Raw genomic sequence first — 15,872 nt, 5'->3', positions numbered from 1 at the left:
GCCTCCGCCTCGGACCACGTTTGGGTGCCTTCACCGCATCCTCTGGTCCTTCGCCCTGATCAGCCGATCGGGCGGAGGCTTTATCTTCTCTTCCTGAACATCACTCATAAAATTCATTAATCGTTAGCTTTCATTGCTGTTGCGGTCCCTGGCCTCCGCGACTCATAACCGTGTCCCAACAGTTCCCCCCTTGAGGGCTTGGTCCGATGCTGGCGGGCCTTGCCCTCGAAACACTGTCCTCAGGCTCGGAGGCGTGGAGGCTTCCCCCCATGCGAGCCTTGCCCTTGAAACCTAGCCCTCAGGCTCTAAGGTGCGGAGGCTCTTGCGCCCGCGGAGGCTTTCCCCCCTTTCCCCCTTGGGACACCTAGATCAGACCGCTACATTGGTGACATGTCGTTATTTGATTTGCCGCGGTAGCTGCGGAACCGACGTGTTTTTGAGCGGATGTGACCGTTGGCCCCGGAAATTGAAGCGTCGCAGCGGGGCTATATAAGGGACGGTAGGTGAAGGCCCCCGTCCCTATCCTAGCCATCGCTTTCGCTTCTACCGCTTCCTGCGCTGTCCCTTTCCGCCCGACTTTCGCCTAGTTGGCTTTTGCCTTCGCTCCCCTCTTGGGTTGTTTCTGAGTTTTAGAAGTGGTTAGTCCTGTCAGTCCTCCTCCACGCCGGACTTCCTTCTTTGGGCCGTACCGTAGCCTTCTTTGTGTTAGGTCTAGTGGGTGGTCCGCGCAGTTTGAGGAGTGCATGATTGTTAGTGTGGAGGCATTGGGGCTTGAAGAGGATCTTTCTAGAGTTGAGGCCTCCGTCGTAGACTTAATCACCGCTGAAGAGGCAGGAGACATGGCTGGCACATCCAAGACATGGGATTTTGGGCCTTCGCTCATGACTAAGGACATGATTGAGGAGTTATGACAGCTGGGCTGCTTTGGGGATGCTAAGGTGAAGCCTCCGGAGGGGGAGACAATTCCTAAGCCAAAGGCCGTTGATGCCGTGGTTTTTAGGGATTTCTTTCTCTGCGGCCTTCGCATCCCGGTGGCACGCTTCCTTCGCTAGGTGTTGGAGGCGTTTGAGGTACAACTTCACCATCTAATTCCCAATGGAATAGTTACCTTGAGTAAGTTTTGTTGGCCCTGCTTGTCTTATGGCGCGGAGCCCAACGCTGGTACTTTCTGTGAGTACTACGAGCTCTAGCGCAAGCCTAAGCGAGTTGGCGAAGATCAACTGGTGGCATAGTATGGGAGCTGCGCTTTTATGCCGTGGAGGGCCCAAAAGGGCGAGAAGTTGGAGATCTCCTTCGCCCAGAAGAACAAGATGTCGAAGGATTGGATGTAGTATTGGTTCTACGTGAGGACCGGAGGCATGACATCTACCGACTCAGACGGGAAGAAGAATACCCGCTATCCGCTAGCCTCGGTGATGACTCCAATGAGGCCTTTGACTTAGGGAACCCTAGGTCCGGGGACTAAGGAGGGTCGCGAAGCATGCGACAGGGCCTTTGCTCTGGCCTGACGATACTCCAGAGGTCGCAACTTGGTCGAGGAGATGGTGGCGGCTAACTGCTGGCCCCTCGGTAGGAATAGGCCCGCCATGACCATTGAGATGGTTAGTCTGCCTGTGTTTGGCGAAGGTGTCGGGGTTCCTTTCCCGCGCTTTGGATTTGCGAAGAAGGAGGGCCGGGCTGCGGAGAAGTTGGTGAAGTCCGTCGAGGCGGGGGCACGTGAGATACTTGGTGAGATGTCTGACAGGGAGTATCTAGCGCGCCGGGGCATCGTTGGTATGATGCCCCAGCTTAATAGAGTTTTTGAGGAATTGGGGATTTACCACGAGGAACATGATGTTCCTGCGAAAGTGCACAAGTCCATAGAGGACAAGGCAAGGAAGACTGCTTCCAAGAATGTAACTACTGTGGCGGAGGCGAGGAAGAGGAAGGGGGCTACTGCGCCCAAGGTCATTACTAAGAGGCAAAAGACTAGGGCTACTTCTGTTGCCGCCTCCACCGATGCGTCAGCGCTGCCTCTGCTAATGATGATGATGAGGTTGCCGAGAACGTTGGCGGAGGCTCTGGCTCCGCTGCTGCTGGAACAGGAGGCGAGCGCTTTGCTACCTCCTTGGATCTTGGCGGCGACAATTTGGTGGATACAACCCTCCAAGGTGCGGGCGACGGCCTTGCTGCTGAACCATTCGCCATGGTGCCTATGCCCGACGTTTTGGATGATGAAACTTCTGGCTCCGAGGGCGATGGTGGTGGTGGTGGTGATGCTTCTCCACCCGAAGAGGGGGAGGCCGCTGGTATTGGCCTTCATCGACCTGCGGTAGGTCTCGATGAGGTGTCCGAGGACGTGGTGGGGGCAAGCTCTCCAGTTGCTCTGTCTCGGGGTGTAGGGTTTTAGGCCACCGATCACCACATCAAGGATATCGGAGGCCCAGGCAGTGTCCCGAGTCCTTTGCATCTTGGTGAGTTGCTTTTTAGCTTTGCTTTTCCTTTAGTGCTTAAGCTTTCTTATTTTATCGGGACTTGTATTTTATTTCTCTAGGGGGCTTGACAGAGGCCCTTGGGAGGACTGATGAAAACCCTAATGACCCTTTGGGTGTGGACCTCACTCGGATTGGCTTGGGAGCCCCTCCGAGGCCTTCGCTTGGGGTCCGACTCCTCGTCCATCCGGCGCTGGCTTGGATGGTGGTGAAGGTTACTTTTTATTTCTTGTTTTTCGTTTCTGCATTATTTTTTGTTTTCGGTCTTGCTGATTTTGTTTGCTATTCCAGGTGGCTCTGACAGCACAATAAGTGGGTGGGTAGATTTGCTTGAAGCTGTTTATAATTATATAGGAGGTTGTTATTCCTATATCTTTTATTTTCTTACTTTTTGTCTTACATTTCTTACGCTTAATTTACTGCTAGGCCACCTTCGCCACCACCTAAAAAACGTAGACTACTTCAAGTTGCCGTGGATGAACTTAGAGCAGCAATGTATGGTATGTTTCTTTTTTTGTTTTCTCGGTTGTTACTCTACTTTGCTTATGGCTGACGCTTGTTTTGGTAGAGTCGCTATCTTTTGGAGGCCATCGAAGAGCGTGGCACGCGGGAGGTGGTCGACTGCAATTTGGCCATCGAGGCCTTAAAGAAGGAGGTAGACTCTAGAGGCCGAAAAGACTCGGCTTGTAGGGGAGGTTGGTGGCCTTTGCACTATCTGTGCTGAACTGGAGGAGTTCCAGAAGAAGGTTGACTTGCTAAATAAGGAGGTTGATGGCGAGAAGGCTGTCGAGCAACTGGTTGCTGAGCGCGCCCTGAAGGCCATTGAGGTAGCCGTCAGCCTTCGGAAGGAGGTGGATGCCGAGAGGGAGTCTGGCGCTGCCTTAAAGGCGCAAGTAGATATGTTATCTAAGCGCCTTGAGGATGCCAAGTCCATCCGGCTAGCGGCGGCTGAGCATTACGTGGTGGCGCTTGAGCAGTTCGGAGGCTCTACGTCGTCATTTTATGGCAGATTAGACACCTTCGGCACAACAAGCCCCGCAACCTTAGCCCCAAATCTAGACACTTTACATAGACAGGGCTTGGGGCATCTAGGCCCTGGGGCCTCTACCATTTTGATAACACCATCTGGCCTCCGCACAAAGTATGTAGCAAGGTTGGAATTCAAAGCAACAAACAATATAGCAGAATACGAAAGCCTTATACTAGGCCTCAACAAGGCAAAGGCACTTGGAGCAAGAACACTATTGGTAGAAACAGACTCCCAAGTCATAGCTAGACAAGTTGAAAAAGAATACATGGCACAGGAACCAGAACTGGCCAAATACCTGGCCGCAGTAAGGGCTCTTGAGCGGAGGTTCCAGGGATTCACCCTGTAGTACATACCAAGAGTAGTAAATGCAGAAGCGGACAAATTGGTGAAGGCAGCAGCAAACAACTTGCCCATACCAAATAGAGTCTTTTATCAAGTACTGCAAGCACCCGCAACGCAGGCCACAATGAAGGCATTCAAAACAATCCTAGTCACTGAGTCTAAAGACTAGAGGCAATTGATCATAGATTGCCTCAACAACATGCATCACATAGAGGATGAGGCAAGTACAGCCAGAATGGCAGCGAGAGCAAGAAACTATACACTGATAGAGGGAATACTATACAAAAAAGGGGTTGTCCAACCGCTACTCAAGTGCATATCTCAAAGAGAAGGCAAAAACCTTCTACAAGAAATTCATTCAGGTTCATGCGGCTCACACATTGGTCCAAGGACACTATCTGCGAAGGCTATCAGGCAAGGGTTCTATTGGCCTACCCACATTAATGACGCAAAAGAGATTATCAAGACATGTCAAGCATGCCAGAGCACCTCCCCACACCAGTCAAAACCTTCGGCCGCTGTACAACTCATCCCACCTACTTGGCCCCTCCAAAGATGGGGGATGGACCTGGTTCAACCGCTACCACTATCGCAAGGGGGGAGCAAGTTTGCAGTAGTAGCCATAGAATATTTTAAAAGGTGGATTGAGGCCAAACCACTCGCCAAAATCACATCAGAGACAGTAAAAAGTTCTTCTGGCAGAACGTAATTTGCAGATTCAGAGTACTAAGAACCCTAGCAGTTGATAATGGGAAACAATTCAACTCGAACAACTTCAAAGAATTTTGCAAGAGTATAGGTACCAAGGTTGCCTTCGCCTCAGTCTACCACCCAGAATCAAACAGAGCAGTGGAAAGAGCTAACAGAGTGATATTCTCAGCAATAGCAAAGACTCTATTCAACCTTTGCAAAGGCAAATGGGTAGAGGAACTACCGAAGGTAGTATGGTCCCATAACACTATAGCCTCTAGAACAACAGGCTTTACACCGTTCAAACTCTTATACGATGAAGAAGCAATGCTGCCCGAAGAAGCCAAGCATCAGAGCCTCCATGTCATAAAATAGGCATTGGCAAAAGATGAAGAATACTCTAAAGAAACAATTGAGGGCACAAGACTGGAAGCAGTTGAAAACATTACAAAATACCAAGACCAAACCAAAAAATGGAGAGACAACAAAGTGATCAGGAAAACATACAAGATGGAGACCTAGTCCTCAGAAGGAGACCTAATGCTGAAAATGTTGGAAAGCTCCAACCAAAATGGGAAGGCCCTTATTTGGCGAAGGCCGCCGAAAGACCTGGGTCATTCTACCTGACCGACGGCGAAGGCAGAACAACAACGCATAACTGGAACATTGACAGTTTGTGTAGGTTTTACATCTAAATGTAAAAAGGTGGCCTCCGCGGAACTATAAGCGAAGGTCACCAAGTTTCTAGTTGTCGCATTTTTACATTTCATGCAAAAGGGCTTGCACTCTTTTCCTCACAAAGGGGTCTCCTAATGAAGGTGAGGTTTTTAATGAGGCAAGTTCCATGTAAAAACCTCTAAAAATATAAAGAGGAATCCCCCCCCCAAAATACCATAAAAGGCGAAGGTCGAAAGTGACTAGCAATGCAGCCACAATATTCGACGATAGCATTACAATAGAGGACCCTCCAATGCTTTTGACGAAGCCTCTAAAGCATGGAATGACCCCCTCGGCTAAAGTAGCCTGCAACCTTGAGAAAGACCTGTCCATATTCCGGCTTCAAGGATTTATCAAAACGACCAAAAGGCCAAAGCTAACCTGACAAAGACCTACCTTCGGCGTTGGCATCGGGGAGAGGCTTATCGTTAACAAGCTTCAGTTAACTGCCAAAATTAATAGCTAAAGTACAATAGCAGTAAAGGCCAAAAGATATGCCAGGTATAGGGAAATCCCAACTTGAAAACATATCCAAGCAATAAACACCGCCCAACCACCAAGAGTTATTAAAACGTACAACTGTTGCCCATTTCCCTATTCTTCCAGATGCTTCTTTGTTGTAGAGTATGTCCCCTAACGGTTGCGAAGATGGTACTGTGATTTCATGTGTTTGGAAATAGTGCTTCAATTTCCTTGAGGGGATCAACACCGCATATGCTATTTTTTCTATCTCTGTATAGTTCAACTTTGCTCATGATAGGGCTTCTAAGATGTAGTAGACTGGCTACTGAATGACCTTCAACTCTTCTTCTTTCTCTTGGACAAGCACCCCACTGACCGCATGGTCGAAGGCTACAACACATAATAGCAATGGTGCCTCTGGATCCGTCACTATTACCATGAGTTTGATAGCCAAATAATTTTTGAGTTGCCGGAAGGCCTTTGATTGTTCTAGCCCCTATTCCACTTTATCTCTGCCTCTCAAAGCTTTGAAGAATGGGAGGCTACGTTCTGCTGACTTTGAGATGAATCTGTTCAGTGTTGCTATTCTTCAGTGAGTTTTTGGACTTCCTTTTTGGTTTATGGTTCCACCATTGAAATTAGGGCCTTTGTTTTGTCTGGGTTGGCTCTTATGCCTTTGGGTCCTATGATATACCCGAACATTTTACCTCTGCTTACGTCAAAGACACACTTTTCTGGGTTGAGTTTTAGCCCGTCCTATCTTAGATTGGTGAAGGTTTCCTTTAAATCTGCTATGTGGTCTTCCTCATCCTTACTCATCACCACAATATCATCAACATAAACTATGATATTTTTCTGCAGCTGGGGGCCAAGGACTTCCTTCGTCATTCTAGCGAAGGTTGATCCAACGTTTTTCAATCCTTTGGGCATTCTTGTGTAACAATAAGTTCCGAAGGGGGTAGTGAAACTTGTCTTCTCCTCATCTTCTTTTTTGAGCTAGATCTGGTGATATCCTGAGAAGCAATCCAGAAGAGAGAAACACTTGCATCCTTCTGCCTTCTCAACGGAGGTGTCTATTCTTGGTAGTGGAAATGAATCTTTCTTGCATGCTTTGTTTAGGTCTGTGAAGTCTATGCACATTCTTGTCTTTCCATTTTTCTTTGGCACCAGTACTACATTCGTCAGCCATTCTGCGTACTTGACCTCTCTGATGATGTTTGCATTTAACAACCTTTGAACTTCGGCTTTTGCTGCTAAAATTCTCTCCTCCAATATTTTTCTTTGTCGCTGCTTTTTCGGTTTTATTCTGAGGTTGATCTCAAGGGAGTGTTGTATAATGTCCCTGCTGACTCCTTTCAGGTCGGAGGCTGACCAGGCAAAGACGTCTTTGTTTTTGGCTAAGGTTTTATGAGCTCTGCTTCCTCTTCTTTTGATACGTTGCCTCCGATTGTGACCTTCCTGTCTGGGACTGTTTCTTCCAATGGAACTGTCTTTGTTTCTTCCTGATCCTTAAGATCTGTTTTTCCCTTTGGCATGTTCGGAGGCTCCATTGAATTAGTTCTAGCTGCTTCGATGGAGTTGATGTTGCGCTGCGACTTGTAGATGTCTCTTTCTATATTTCTTGCTTCCTTCTGATAGCCATGAACTATGATGATTCTGTGCAAGGCTAGCATTTTCATACATAGATAACCCATATGATTGGCTGCATTGAATTTGTTTGCGAACCCTCTTCCGAAGATGGCATTGTAGGGGTAGTAGAGATCTACTACGTCGAAGGTTGCATATTCTGTTCTTGCGTTTTCTTGACCTCCGAAGGAGACTAGGAGGGATATTTTCCTAATGCATCTATCCTTTTCCCTCCAAAACCAATTAGTGGTGAGTCCGAAGGCTGCAACTGACTCCTGCTTAGCTTCATCTGGTCAAAGACATTTACAGAGATAATATCTGCAGAGCTTCTAGAATCTATGAGAACCCTATTGATTTCCTATCTTGTTCTAAAAAGGTGATTGGCGTCTTCAACCAATCTGTGTAACGCACTGGGCCTTAAACTGCTATGTTGTTGACCAACCTAAGGTGATCCTTCTTCTACTTTTTAGTCTAGAATTCCATCGAGGAGCCCCCGGCTATAGGCATTATCATGCCGATGGTTGAAAGCTGTGTGTGAGGGTTGAGTTGGTTCTCTGGGTTAGGTTCATTTTTAGGTGTTGCAAGCTGTGTTGTTGGAGGTGGAGGCAATGCCGCTAGTTGTCATTATGTATTTGGGATGGTTGGTTAGTCTCAATGAATGTTATGTGCGGAGGCCTCGGGTTTATGTAAGTGAGGTTGGCCTCCGCCCGTTAGTTGTTAGACAGCCCCTGCTGCTGAGTACTTGGTCTCCATGCGGGTAGGAAGTTTGTGTAGTAGGCAGCAGCTAAAGTGGATGGGTGAATTTGAGTGGAGTTTAGGCTTGGGTAAATTGGGCAGTATTGCTGCTGAGATGCTGTGAAAGTATTGTTCACCTCTCTCGCGAGTTGTTGTGGCGGAGGTGGCATATTTGCTCTACTTTTGATCCTTTCTTGGGTCTCCTTGGCATCTGGGCAGTCCTTGGTTGTGTGCCATTTGTTTTCTCTATGAAAAAAATAATACTGCCTTCGCTGCCTTTGATTTTGGTTTATGTTCCAGTTCCTACCTTGTCTATTTCCCTTGCTTTCAGGTTGTTTTTGGACGTGTCGTTTGGGCCTACCTTCGCTAGTTGTTGCCCTTGTTGGCTATTTCCTCGATGTTCTATGTTGAAGATTTGCCGGTTTTGCTCTTGCCGTGGCTGTGGATGACCTTAGCTTCTGTTGCCCTTCTGGGCGTTTCTGTTGTTGCCCTAGAACTGCTTTCTTTGGTTTTCTTTTTCTAGTCTTCTACGGAGATCATTATCAGATCTGCAATACTTCTCAAATTCGTTGTAAAGGTCTTCGATAGTCTGAGGCTTTTCCCTCGCTAGGTGAGCTATGAATGGACCTATGCGAAGGCCTTTGATTGCTGCTTCGATAGGGACGTCCTCTGGGACATTGGGTGCTTTTGCCTTCATTTGCACAAATTTCTGGAAGTAGTCCTTTAGGGCTTCTCCATGATTCTGCTTGCATTGAAATAGGTCCATGGAAGTCAAGGATTCACTTGTGAACCCCATGAAATTTGCTAAGATCTTGTCGCGAAGGTCTTCCCATAAATAGACAGAACTTGGCCTTAGAATTGAATACCAGGCTAGTGCATCGCCTTCAGCTGCGATGATGAAGGACTTGGCTAGCACCGCTTCATTTCCACCAGCGGAAGCTACTGTTGCGTCAAAGCTCATTATGAATTGTCGTGGGTCTGATCTTCCATTGAATTTGGGCAACGTGATGGGTTTGTAGGAGGGGGGCCAGGGTGAGCTCTGGATGCCTTCGGATAGTGGTGATTTGGAATCGATGGTTCTGTGGGTTTGTGGTGAAGTGTAGGATGTGCCGAAGGTTGGTTGTGCTATTGAACGTGGCCGGGGATTGGGTCTGCTTTGGTTTGCTGAGTGGAGTTGGTTGGACGTGTTGAAGTTGGATTGTGAAGGCTGCATACTTTGTATTTCGGCCTGTAAGACGACTAGCTGCTGCCTGATCTCTGCTGCCTGAGCTGATGCTTGGACTGCTCGTTGATTGTCGGCAAAGGCTGCTACGACCTTATCCCTTTCCTGTTGCATGCTCTGCAACTGGGCCTATAACTGTTGAAGCTCTTGTTCTGGAGTGGGACTTGGGGCTTGCTACTCCTCGGATGCCGGAGGCTGGTCTTCGACCGTGGGTTCTTCTCCAACTTGATCTTTTGGGGCTGTAGCAGAAGAGCTGCGGGCACTACGCCTGGGTCGTCCTCTCGTCGAGGGCTCTGCGGGAACCCTAGTGGAGGCTGCTCTCTTTCTTGCCATCGTGGGTCTTGCTTGGCCAACATGCGGTGGGCCCCAATGTTGAAAAACGGTGGTTTCCAGCAGGTGGGACTAGAAGGAGGCAGCCGAAGCCTTCGCCCGGACAGGTGCCTCGGCGAAGGCGTGTCAGGTGGAAAGTGGGTGGAGACCAAACTAGGGTTTCATAAATGCATTCAACTACCTCTCCCCTTGTATAGAGTCTATGTTCCTCTTTTATAGGGCATTGCTTGCTAAGGCTACTCTTTTATAATTTTACCCTTTGACGGCTACAGTACATCCTTAGAATATTCCTTTGCTAATACAAACTGTTAAGGGCAATTTGGGTGCCTTCTTCTTCAACCACCTTTGCTTGATGGGCTGCAACTGTGAGTCCGTCTACGGCTCACGGCTCGGCACCGCCGTCCTTCAAAAAGTCCCTCGACTCTCGGGGCCTTCGTCCGGGGCGACCTTCACCCGTACCTGCGCGTCGACTCTCCGTAGCCTTCGTAGGTGCTGCCCGAGCCTTCGCCGTTGGCTGCATCCAGGCGCCTTCACTCCAGTCGCCGGAGCCTCCGCTCATGGCGTCGGAGCCTCCGCCTCGGACCGCGTTCGGGTGCCTTCGCCGCATCCTCTGGTCCTTCTCCCTGATCGGCCGGTCGAGCGGAGGCTTTCATCTTCTCTTGCTGCACATCACTCATAAAATTTGTTAATCGTTAGCTTTTATTGCTGTTGCGGTCCCTGTCCTCCGTGACTCGTAACCGTGTCCCAATAAAGTGCCTCCTAAATAGGTAGAACGGCTAGCTGTATGGGTCGTCCACCATCCAGGGCACGCAGATCGACTGCAGAGCCTGCAGCCATTAGCAACAGGACATCCAAAAACGACCTGCATTATCAGGGCAGGGCGGATCATATCGACCGATCTCTTTCGCAGTGAGAGAAGCACGAGAGAGTTGTGCAGCTATATATGTGCTAGCTAGGCAAGTGCTCTACCCACTGAGGAGGCAGCGACACGTCACAAAAGTGTGCAGCCCCTGCTGGGCCTAGGTAGCCACATGCGCTTTGTTGTTATCGTCTGGAACACGCTTATTAATAACTACATGATCAGTCAACCAGGTGGTAATCGCAACAGAGCAGTACCACCAGTTGATCCCATCAATCGAGAGTGATGTTGTCACACATGCGTTCATACTATATATATTGCTGTGTACCATAGGCCCCGTTCACTGGTCTGAAACTTGGCTGAAACTGACTGAAAAACACTGTTCCGGCTGAATTGTTATGAGAGAAAAACACTGTTCCGGTTGAAAAAAGAAGCTGAATAAGCCGAATATGAGGTAAGCCGAACAGGACCTACGACTACTCGCAGGAGAAATAAACCAACGGCCATTAGCAGAGTTAATTAATCATCATCTTTTACCACCACTTCATTATATATATTGCTGTGTAACAGAGGTCGTCAAAAGGCAAACTGGATTCTTCTTCTTGTTGCAACATATAGTATATATAATGGCAGTCAAAGCATATATATAGAGGCGAGACGAAGGAGAAGCTAGTTTAGCGTTGCTAAATAATGCTAGTTTATTTATTTATTAATGTACGTAGCAGCCTAGCAGGTCATCGTCATGGAGTGGATGGCTCGTGGTGGATCGGCCAGAGTGACTGACTGAACGGCGAGACCAAGCGGCAAAAGAAAAGGCAAAGGCAGCGGGGACGAAACGGACGGGAAAGAAAGAGGAGGAGGCCGGGGCAATCGTCGGAGGGACGACGATGGTGCATGATGCAATGTCGGAGGAAGTGCGCCGGGGATTATGCCGCGAATATCCGCTCGCCTCGATCGGCGGCCGGCTTGCGTTGCACACTTGGACTTGACGGATCAGCATGCAGGCTGCCCGGCCGGGGAAGGAAAGGAAGGGCACAGGAGGAAGCTAGAGATCCCCGGCGCCGACGGCGATATGATATGCATGCAATGCAAGCCAATTGCCAACGCCATTGATGATGCACCAACCGATTGAGCGAGGCACCGACCCGTGGTTGTTACCGACCGACCGCGCCGTTTGCATCCACCTCCCGCGCACGACGCCTTTGTCGACACGCCGCTTCAGCATATGCGGAGCGCAGCTGCTTCCTGCTGCCTGCCTGCTATATACGTAACATAAAGAGACTTGGTACATATGTGTGATGTAACCATGCCAGGTATCTGATGACGACGGGCATTGTCCAGTCCGGCCAGCTGCTTAATTTGGTCCATGAACACTCCATCAGAATTCAGATCTCTCTCGGTGTGCAGTGTCGGGGCAATTGGAGATATGCTAAGCTGTGTTCCGGCGTTTGTAGCCAAACCCACAGAGTGTAGCTGCGGCCTGGACCACATGGCTGCTACCTGATGCTCTACTAGCTACGTACTTTCGCCATGCATGATCGTGGAGAATCGCGGTAGAAATCTCCATGTTGTATGCCCTGGTCTCAACTGAAATATAATGGGCCGGGGGGAGCATTTCTTCAGACTACTAGGGGTGTTTTGTTTTCTTTTTCTTTTCTTTTTGTAACTCGTTATTACAGTATATATATTACTCGTTCACATCTATCCCATCAGTGAAACCAGAGTACATATAAAACTCAGGGTACGTACGTAAGATCGATCGCCTAAACGACATTACAGCAGCTGCTGAGCAACAGAAGGTACGATGATGAGTAGGACACTGTTGGAGCGTCTCACAGAACTCATCTAAAACCGTTGGTGAAGAACTTGCATGCTGTTGGATGATGACACAGAACTGTGAACTCCATGCACGATGAGGGGCCACGTGAGCACCACACAGGTGATCGATGACGTCATCAGCAACGTCAGGTTCTGATAAGTCGACATCAGTCAGGAGTACGTCGTCCAAAACATCAAGGATCCTGAGTTTGTTAACTTGTTGCAAAACGCTAGCTCCAAACGACCATGCATTTTAGGTGTGCACGCACGCGTGGATGCAGCTAATAGCTGGCGCGTACGCCGGCCTGATGGTAATTGTACGTATATATCAACGAGGAATAATTGTAAAGGACGGCCGGTTTTAGTCAATTTTGTGTATTAGCCTGCCTGTCAGTCTATACTAGTGAACTTTGTGCCCAGGGAAAGCGCTCAGGGAGCAACGCGCATGAGGGTCTCCTACGTCGGCGACGGCGGCGGCGGCGGCGTCTCGGCGAGCCAACCAGGTGAGCGGAACATGCCACTTTAATTTGCACGCGGCGCAGACGGGGCCGGCCGGTCGGAACGACCACCACCGAGATGGCACGTCCCAGTCCAGTCCACAGTCCCGCGGCGACCTCCATTCGCTCGGTGCATGTGCTCACGTACGCGCTATATAACCCTCCCACTAATCGTAGCGTCATTATTATACTATTTCCGCATGTAATTAGCATTAACCCACGGGTTCCTGCCTGCCTTCCTTGCTGGTGTCGTGTCATACGCGCTACATATCGCCCGGGAACTGAACCTGCCTGCCTTTGACTCTTGTTATCCGGCCGCCGCATATGCAGAAGCGCCCGGCCCGTCCGTCCAGCCGCCGAAAAGGCCTAGTAGCTAGTGGAAGGCGAGCACAGACACTGACGATGCGGCAACGACGGCAATCGGCATGGACGCATGGTGCTGTGCAAGTGCGCTCGCATGGCCGGTGCAGGCCGACATGCCGGAGGGACGGACGAAACTGAGAACGTGCCACGCGCTCCTCCATCTCTCTCGCTGTTCTGACAGGCCGGTTGCATGGGCCGGATGGCGCGCAGCCGGGTTCGGCCGTGTCACTCGCTGGCGGCCGTAGCAACCTTTTGACCTGCCTGCACTAGTGCCTGCACGTACGTACACCGACGCGGCAGGCCGGCCGGCCGGCCGGCCGCCAGGCTCCGATCGATGCGAGATGATCGAGATCCTCCTCGATCACGTGGAATTAGGCCGCGCTGCCGGCCGGCCCCCTCGGCCGTCGCTACGTACGCCGTGCTGGCGCTGTGCATGGCGGACGGATGGACGGCATCGCGCGCGGGCCACCACCGCTGCTCGCTTCTGCAACCTGCACCGCACCGCACCGTCCCTGCAGTCTGCACCGCACCATCGATTTGATTGGGAAAAAGTAAACCTGTCGTTGGGGAGGGTATGGACATACCCGGGCTTACCCATCCCCAAATTAATTTGTGAAATTATCCATTCTTATCCTCCCCGTAATTCCCCATACCCATTGGGTAATAACCTGATACATCTAAACCAGGAACATGCGCTTCGACTGTTTACATTCGCGTGCTTGAATCAACGCAATAAGCGATGGAAACCAAAATCAATACACAGAGTGAGGCCCATGCCGGCGTGCCGGGAGGAGTCTTCCTTGCAGCCACAGAGGACGGACGGAGCAGTGTGGGGGAAGCGGCGACAACGCCGGCCAGGAGACGAGGAGCGCATGCTGCTAGCTGACGCGGTATTCGCCGCGGCGCCGGCGACGAACCTCCAGCCCGCTCCACGGCCGGGCCACCTTCCACCTACTGCTGGTGCCAGAAGCTGCCGCGGTGTCCGCGGACGGAAGGGCGCAAGCAGTCGCCGCAGTGTTCGCGGACGGAAGGGGCGAAGGGCGCAAGGAAGGAGATGGGATTATGGGTAACGGGGATATCCGTACCCTACCCTTAATCCATCGGGTAGCAGAAGATTTACCCATATTCGACCCAAAATGACTCCAAGTCGGATCACCGCAAACCCTCTTCCCCACCTTTCCCCAAGGTCTCAACAGCCAGCTTCAGATCCACTTCGTCCTCTATCCCCAACCCAAATCCTCCCACGGTGAAACCTACTTTGAGAAAATTTGTTGGTCATATTTGGAGAGGCTCGTCGGCAAGATCCTACGCGACCACCGTGAGAGCCGAGCCGGCTCCCACGGTCCTGGTGAACATGAATCATGGAGGGGGGCCATCGGGGCACGGTGTGAGCGGTTGTAGGCAATTCATCGTGACGAAGTGTCAAAGAATCCGTCCGTAGAGAGTATTTAATCTTTGCGCGGATGAAGGGAGAGAAACACCCTTATGCGGGTGCTCCAACGAGGACGAGTGGGGAGTGACGACTCTTCAATACCTCAGAAAAATATCGCCGCGTTTCTCTCCTTCTCTTTACTTTAAACATTTACATTTAACCAATTCAATTCATGTCTTTACATTCTTAGAATTACCATGCTAGAGTAAGATTAGAAACTATGGTATAAAACTTTTGTGCGATATAACAATAGAAACACTTCTAAACACAAGGGAGTGAAATGGGCTAATTGTAGGGTTCAATTATTGAAAGAAATTTAGAATTAGATCAATTAACCCCCTGTTTACACCAAAATTTGGAAGAAAAATTGCAGGGACTCGAAAACCCTCAAGATCATGCCGTCAAGGAATCGATTGCATGAAGATCGGTATCAGCTGATTCGAATGCAACACTGAAATCGACTTTCTTCAGATAGCACCAGCAGATAACGACAAAAGCTACGATCGGCGTCGGAAAAAAACACGTTGGACTCTACAAAAAGGGAAAGATTAGGGTCCAAGTTATCTTAAATTAAGAATATTTTCTCTTATACCAAAATTGTGATGAGTCGTGCTTAAGTAGGATTCGTGCGTAGGTTCCGGGTATAAATATTAGACCCTGGCTATTGTAAAGGACACACAATCAATCAAATACAAGTTCCTTACTTTTTTTTTTGCTCCGGCCACCCCCTTAGGAGTAGGAGTAGAGTAGATCTCGATGAGTTCTTCAGCGAGCGGGGCTGCATCGGTCCGGCCAACCTCCGGTTTATCTGTAAGTACCGTCATGGTTTATACTTCTATTTGTATGGCTGCATCGATCCGGTCGACCTCCACTGCGACTCTGGTATAAGCTAGTTATTGACTCTTGTTTAGCTCAAGTACGACTGCATCGATCCGGTTGACCTCCACTGCTCGAACTATATTAAGGTTAAGTTATCGGCTCTATCTAAGGGTAACGTCCTTCGGATAGATTCATCAAGCTACCGATATTGCTTATTGTTTTCATTATTTATTTAATTATAGCAATATCACTTCGCCCGATTGAGATTAATCTAGATCGGCCTTATATCCTGTTTAACCCATCATTTGTTAATCTAAACTGATCTAATCTGCATCTTGAACGATGAGTTATGTTTTATCAGCTATTTTATGTCAATCTTGATTGTGCATAGTATGCGGTTAAGGCATGTCTGATCTCGAATAGATCTATCAACTAACGAAAATCGTTCCATGACCCGTT

The sequence above is a fragment of the Miscanthus floridulus genome, chromosome 19, assembly GCF_019320115.1.
Source record: "Miscanthus floridulus cultivar M001 chromosome 19, ASM1932011v1, whole genome shotgun sequence".
Classification (NCBI taxonomy): Eukaryota; Viridiplantae; Streptophyta; class Magnoliopsida; order Poales; family Poaceae; genus Miscanthus; species Miscanthus floridulus.
The sequence above is the reverse complement of the archived record's forward strand: the minus strand, read 5'-3'. Positions refer to the sequence as shown.